We start from the raw sequence: 7,184 nt of genomic DNA, 5'->3' as shown, positions 1-7,184 counted from the left end.
TTACCCCATAGAGGTAGTGCCTCCACATCTTGAGTGCAAAGATTACTGCTGCCATCTCAAGGTCATGTGTGGGGTAATTCAACTCATGCTTCTTCAGCTGCCTAGAAGCATAAGCAATCACCCTCTCATTCTGCATCAGTACACAACCCAGTCCCACACGGGACGCATCACAAAAGACTGTAAAGACCTCATCACTAGATGGCAGAGCTAACACTGGTGCTGAAGTCAACCTCTTCTTAAGCTCTTCAAAACTCTCTTCGCACTGGTCGGTCCACAGAAACTTCTGATTCTTCCTGGTTAGTCTGGTCAGAGGAGCTGCTATTTTCGAGAAGTCCTGAACGAACCTCCTGTAGTAACCTGCCAAACCCAAGAAACTCCTGATCTCCGTCACTGAAGTGGGTCTAGGCCAGTTAGCCACAGTTTCTGTCTTCTTGGGGTCCACCTCTATCCCATTTTCTGACACTACATGCCCCAAGAATGAAATGCTCCTCAGCCAGAACTCACACTTAGAGAACTTGGCATACAAGCCATGTTCCCTTAAGGTCTGCAAAACCAACCGCAGATGATGGGCATGCTCCTCTGCATTCCTGGAATACACTAAGATATCATCTATGAAGACAATAACAAAGTGATCCAGGTATTGGCTAAACACTCTGTTCATGAGATCCATGAATGCTGCAGGGGCGTTGGTTAACCCGAACGGCATCACTAGGAACTCAAAATGCCCATATCTGGTCCTGAAAGCTATCTTTGGCACATCCTCATCTCTGATCCTCAGCTGATGGTACCCAGATCTCAGATCTATTTTGGAGAAACAACCCGCTCCTGCTAGCTGGTCGAATAGATCGTCGATCCTTGGCAATGGGTACTTGTTCTTGGTAGTGACTTTGTTCAACTGCCTGTAGTCGATACAAAGTCTAAGGGATCCATCCTTTTTTCTGACAAACAAAACTGGAGCACCCCAGGGTGAGGTACTCGGTCGGATGAAGCCCTTGTCTACCAGCTCCTGTAACTGCTCCTTCAATTCTTTCAATTCTGCTGGCGCCATCCTGTAGGGGGGGATAGAGATCGGTCGGGTTCCAGGCATCAGTTCTATCTCGAACTCTATCTCCCTAGCAGGTGGTAAACCTGGCAGTTCGTCTGGGAACACATCCAAAAACTCTCTGACTACCGGCACCAAGGCGGGCTCTCTAAACTGACTGCTAAGCTCTCTCACATGAGCCAAATACCCCTGACATCCCTTCCTAAGCAACCTATGAGCCTGAAGAGCTGATATCAGACCTCTAGGTGTACCCCTCCTGTCTCCTCTGAAGACAACCTCAGACCCATCCTGACCTCTGAACCTGACTACCTTGTCCCTGCAGTCCAAGGTAGCACCATGGGTAGATAACCAATCCATCCCTAGAATGACGTCAAAATCTGTCAAGTCTAGGACCACAAGGTCGGCGGACAAGCATCTTCCCTCAACAAACACAGAACTACACTGGCAGACTGACTCTGCCACTGATGGATCACACTTGGGTCCACTGACCCAGAGAGGACACTCTAACTCAGAGATCATCAACCCTAACCTCTGGACGGCTCTCGGAGCAATAAAAGAATGAGATGCACCAGGGTCCATCAAGGCATACACATCTGAACAACCAATGACTAAATTACCTGCCACCACGGTGTTAGATGCATCTGCCTCCTGCTGTGTCATTGTGAAGATCCATGCTGGAGCTGATGGACCTTCACCTCTGAAACCCGCTGAAGAAGAGGCTGCCCCTCTCCCTCTGCCTCTGCCGCTGGCTTGAGTCATGGCTGGAGCTACTGGCTGTGCTACACTACCTGAAGCTGTCTACTGGGACTGTGCCATCGGGGCTGCTCTTGGACACTCTCGAGACATATGCCCCTCCTGACCACATCTGTAACAGGCAGTCGTCCCAAACCGACATACTCCCCTGTGTGGCTTACCACACCTTGCACAAACTGCATTTTCCGCACCAGAGCTTGAGCCACTCCCTAGTCCCAGACTGGACTTAACCTTGTTCCAGAACTTGTTCTTCTTAGACTTCCTGGGACCTCTGTCCCACTTCTTGCTACCTGAAGCTGCTGCACTCATTGAAGAAGAGCCTGGGGTCTTAGAACCAGAAGGCTGTGCCACTGACTGTTTAACTGTCCCTTGAACAATGGCACTGGCCTCCATTTTCTGGGCCATATCCACTATGGCATGGAAGCTCTCCTTATCTGCAGACTGGATCAAGGAGGAATATCTGGAGTGGAGTTTCATGATATACCTCCTTGACCTTTTCTAGTTTGAGTCAAGGTTTTGCCCTGCAAACGGCAACAGCTCCAAGAATCTGTCTGTGAACTCCTCTACACCCATCTCATCAGTCTGCCTCAACTGCTCAAACTCTATCATCTTCATCTCCCTTGAACTATCGGGAAAAGCCCAACCTGCAAACTCGTTTGCAAACTCTTCCCAAGACATGTTGTCCACTCTCGGGTTCACATAATTCTTGAACCACTCTCGTGCCTTCTTGCACTTAAGCGTGAACCCGGCCATCTGAATGGCTCTACTGTCATCAGCCCCAATCTCATCTGTGATCACCTTAACCCTTTCAAGATACACAAATGGGTCATCCCCTTTTTCATACTGGGGAGCACCCAACTTCATGTAGTCGGTCATCTTGACCTTGCTCCCACTGGCTGAGCTAGGTCTAGGAGGTTGAGTAGCTGGGGCTGCTGGTTCTGCTGGAGGAGGAGGAGGTGCAGCATCCCCTGGGGTAGGGTTTGCTCGATTTGGATAGTGAGGTGGAGGTGGATACATTGGGTACTGTGGGTAAGGTGGATAATAAGGGGGATATGGCATCTGGGTGGGATAAGGGCTAAAGCTATGGTAATCCGACACTGACTGAAGCAGCTGACTTTCTCTTACATAGTGCCAGGGGCGTAGTGCAGGCCACACCTGGACTTCCATACCATATCATCATGTCATAACATATGAGGGCTAATGGATCATTCAACATTCATCCACATCAACAACATATTATGCAATGCAACATATTCGTGATTTCTAATGCAAACAACCTAAAATATCACATGGCATCCGTGATGCATGAACATGCTCAAAACTGATTTATTTATTTATTTAAAAGCATAAGGGTTATTCCACTCACCTCTGGCTAGCTCTGACACTGACTGAAGCAGCTGACTCACTGTTGAGGTCCTCGGTTCCTCGGGTCCGAACCTACACAGGTGGACTCAAATGAGGGACCAACATACTATAACACGACTCTGAAAACATCCCTTAAAAACCCTCTAAAACACCTCAAAACATCTATCCAAAAACATGCAAAGAAAGGCTGGACAGGGCACTTTCGGCGGCAGGTTCGGTGGCCGAAAGTCCCTCCAGAGCCGAAAGTCAGGCAGGTTCGGCGGCACCTGCGGCGGCCGAAACTCCCAGACAGAGGCGAAACTCATGCATGTTCGGCGGCACTTTCGGCGGCCGAAACTCCCAGACAGAGACGAAAGTCTCCTTTCGGGGGCAAGCTTCGGCAGCCGAAGGCTGCCTCCATAAGAGGGTTCGGCGGCCGAAAGTCCCTTCGGCTGCTGAACCTGGTTTCTCCCAAAGGGCAGAAACTTGGTTCAAACATGCACAAACGCCTCAAACTCATACCATCATGCATTTAGCTCAACCAAAACATGCACACAAGCTCCTAGGGGTCTCAAACTAACGTAAACCCCAACTACAACACACATACACAAGCATTTGCAAGTCACATTGTCCATAAACTCAAAAATCATCAAAAACATTAAAACATTAAAACATTTCATGAAAACATGGTTTTACCCCTCTAGAAGTCTCCGACATCCGAGATTCCACCGAACGGTAGGAATTCCGATACCGGAGTCTAGCCGGGTATTACAGTTGGGCAAATCACCTGTAACCAGCTGTGAACAGTACTCCATCTGGTCTGTCTTGGTGTTGCTGTCCACTTCTTCTCTCCTGCAAAGACCTTCATAAAGTAAGTTTTCTTGATCAAAATCAAAAATTTCTTGACTTAAATTATCAATTATATCAAGGCCATAAACAGGAGAAACATCATTGGGGAATTTCATGGCATTATAAACATTAAATTTTATAACTTCCCCTTCAAACTCCATGGTCAATGTGCCATCATGCACATCAATTTTTGTTCTTGCTGTGCTCAAGAATGGTCTCCCAAGTAGGATGTCAGAGGTGATTTTGCCCTTATCCTCCTCCATGTCAATCACATAAAAATTTGCTGGGAAGACTAGTTGGTCAACTTGTACCAACACATCTTCTAGCACTCCCTTGGGATGGACGATGGATCGGTCAGCCAATTGGATCACAATGCTGGTGCCCTTGAGTGTACCTGCATTCAACAAGTTAAAAATGGAAAGGGGCATGACATTGATTGAAGCCCCAAGGTCACACATGGCCTTCTTTATTCCCACATTGCCTATTTTGCATGAAACCGCGAACATTCCTCTATCCTTGCATTTGGTGGGAAGTTTCCTTTGAATGACAGCTGAGACACACTCCCCCATACTTACCTTTTCATGTTCAGCAAGTTTCCTCCTATTGGTGCATAGCTCTTTGAGAAATTTAGCATACCTTGGTATTTGTTTGATAGCATCAAGTAGAGGTATATTGATTTCCACCTTGCGGAGTGTCTCAAGGATCTCTTTCTCCTCTTTTTCTTTTTGAGATATTGCAAATCTTTTGGGAAAGGGAGGAGGTACCTTGAATTTCTCTGCTGGTTGCTGTTTCTGCCCTTGACTGGGTTCTGCCTGATCTGTTGATTTGGGCAGATCACTCTCTGCCTTCTCTGGTGATTTGGGCAAATCACTGCTGGACAGCTCAGTTTGCCCAGCGATCGGGTCAGTTTCTACTAGTGAATTGGGCAAATCACTGCCCTGATCACTTTCTGGCAGAATTTCTTCCATGGCCTGTTTTTGCAATTTTTTAGCCTTGCTGTCTTGCAACTCCTTTCCACTCCTTAATGTGATGGCACTAGCATTTTGCCTTGGATTTATCTCAGTTTGGGAGGGTAGCTTCCCTTGAGACTCATATTTGCTCATTGAAGTGGCCATTTGGCTCACTTGTTTTTCAAGATTTTGCACCGTATTTGCTAAATTCTTCACAATCTCCTCAAGAGGTGCATTGGAGTTCTGAGGTGCAGCTTGAGCTTGATTCCTTTACTGGTAGCTTGGATATTGATTTCCCTTTGCATAACTGAAATTTGGATGGTCCCTCCAACCTGGATTATAAGTATTTGCATAGGGATCATACCTTCTTTGCCCATTGAAGCCTCCAACAGCATTGACTTGCTGGTCCTCCTCTTGAAGGGAAGGACATAGATCAGTTGGGTGGTTGTTGGCATATATTCCACATGTCTTGGGCTGCTGAATCTGCTGGACTTGTTGGGTTTGACCCACAACAAGGCTACGGACAGCATTGGTGAGTTCAGAAATTTGGGACGCTAAAATGGATGTACTCACCTCATTTACATTCCTTGATGGCAGCTCTTGATCTCCAAATTGTTGAGAAGCTGCAGCCATGGAGGAAATTAAGTCCCTCATCTCTCGAGGTGATTTTTTTTCAAATGTTCCTCCACAGGCTGCGTCAATAAATTTTCTTTCTGAGGGTAGCAATCCTCCATAGAAGTACTCAATGAGAGATTGGTCAGAAATATCATGCCGAGGGCAGCTTGTGCACAACTTTTTGAACCTCTCCCAGTACTCATACAAGCCTTCAGAGTGCTTTTGCCTTATGCCACTTATTTCTCGACGGATGCCTATGGCTTTTGAGGTTGGGAAGAATTTTCTCAAGAATGCTCTTACCATATCAGCCCATGATGTGATGGATCCGGGTGGCAAGTAGAATAGCCATTCTTTGGCATAGTCTTCAAGGGAAAAAGGGAAGGCTCTAAGCTTGATATCGTCTTTTGGAATGCCTTGGGGTCTCATGGTTGAGCACACAACGTGGAATACCTTCAAATGCTTGTGAGGATCTTCATTTTCTAGGCCTCTGAATTTAGGAAGGAGATGAATTAGACCTGTCCTTAGCTCGAATGGTGCTGTCAATAGGGGATATTCAATGCATAAGGGTGCTTGATCTCCTGCTGGTTCAGCTAACTCTCCGAGAGTTCTTTCCCGTGGCTGAGGTGCTTGAATGGACACGTTTCCAGCTTGTATTTCATCTTCTACATGTGCAACAGGTGGTGCTGCCATTGCTGGATTTTCTGCCATAACCAGAAGTTCAGTTTCTGGTGCAAATTCAGTAGTAGGAGGTGCAGTGATAGAAGTTTCTACTGGTGCAGAAATTTCTTCAGCAGGGGCAGTAGGTGGTCTGTGAGGTGGAGTTGTTGATGAAGATGGTTTTGAGGCTTGGTTCCTCAAATTTGCTTGCTTCCTTAAGCTCTTGGCGGTTTTCTCAATCTCCGGATCGTAAAGAAGAGTGTCTTTACGGCCAGACCTGGTCATAAAGGGAAAATATGTTAGTTAGATCAATTCCCCGGCAACGACGCCAATTTTTGATAAGCGGTTGTCGAAGTCGTAAAAAATAAACCTATTATCAATCAACAAATAAATTTGCAGATAGTAGCAATAGGGTCGAACCACAGGGAATTGACACCAAGTATCTTCCTAATAATGACTAAGGCAAGTAATAACAAATAAGTAAAAGAGGGGGGTTTGTTTTGATGAGTTAAAATCTAAAAGCAAAAGAGAACAATAATTTAATTGAAAAGGGATTTCAATGAGAAAGAGATTCTAGCTGAAATGTGAGCCTAATTCAGTTTGTTCAGAATTGATCATTGATTATTAAAGACTCCTATTTGATTTCAACAAATCAGTTTTGGTTGTAGAAGACGCTTCTCACAATCCAAATTCCTCCTTAGTTCTAGTTTGATTAGGAAACGTTCGCTAATCAAACACTGATCAACAAGTTTCCAAGGAACGTCCTTGGGGCATTTAGCATCGAACAACCGTTGATCGTATTAAGACTTAGAGAAACCCAATTCTATCCTTGCCAACCGCGTGGTCAAAGCTAGGTTATGCAACTGATTGTATTTATGTTCAAACAATTTAAGCAATTACGGACCTAAATCATTCAAACAATTTATCACTTAAGCAATTTAAAAGCAATGGGCCCTTATTGATTCTAAAAGCAA

The sequence above is a fragment of the Manihot esculenta genome, chromosome 7 (genome assembly GCF_001659605.2).
Source record: "Manihot esculenta cultivar AM560-2 chromosome 7, M.esculenta_v8, whole genome shotgun sequence".
Lineage (NCBI taxonomy): Eukaryota > Viridiplantae > Streptophyta > Magnoliopsida > Malpighiales > Euphorbiaceae > Manihot > Manihot esculenta.
Note: the sequence above shows the minus strand (reverse complement) of the source record.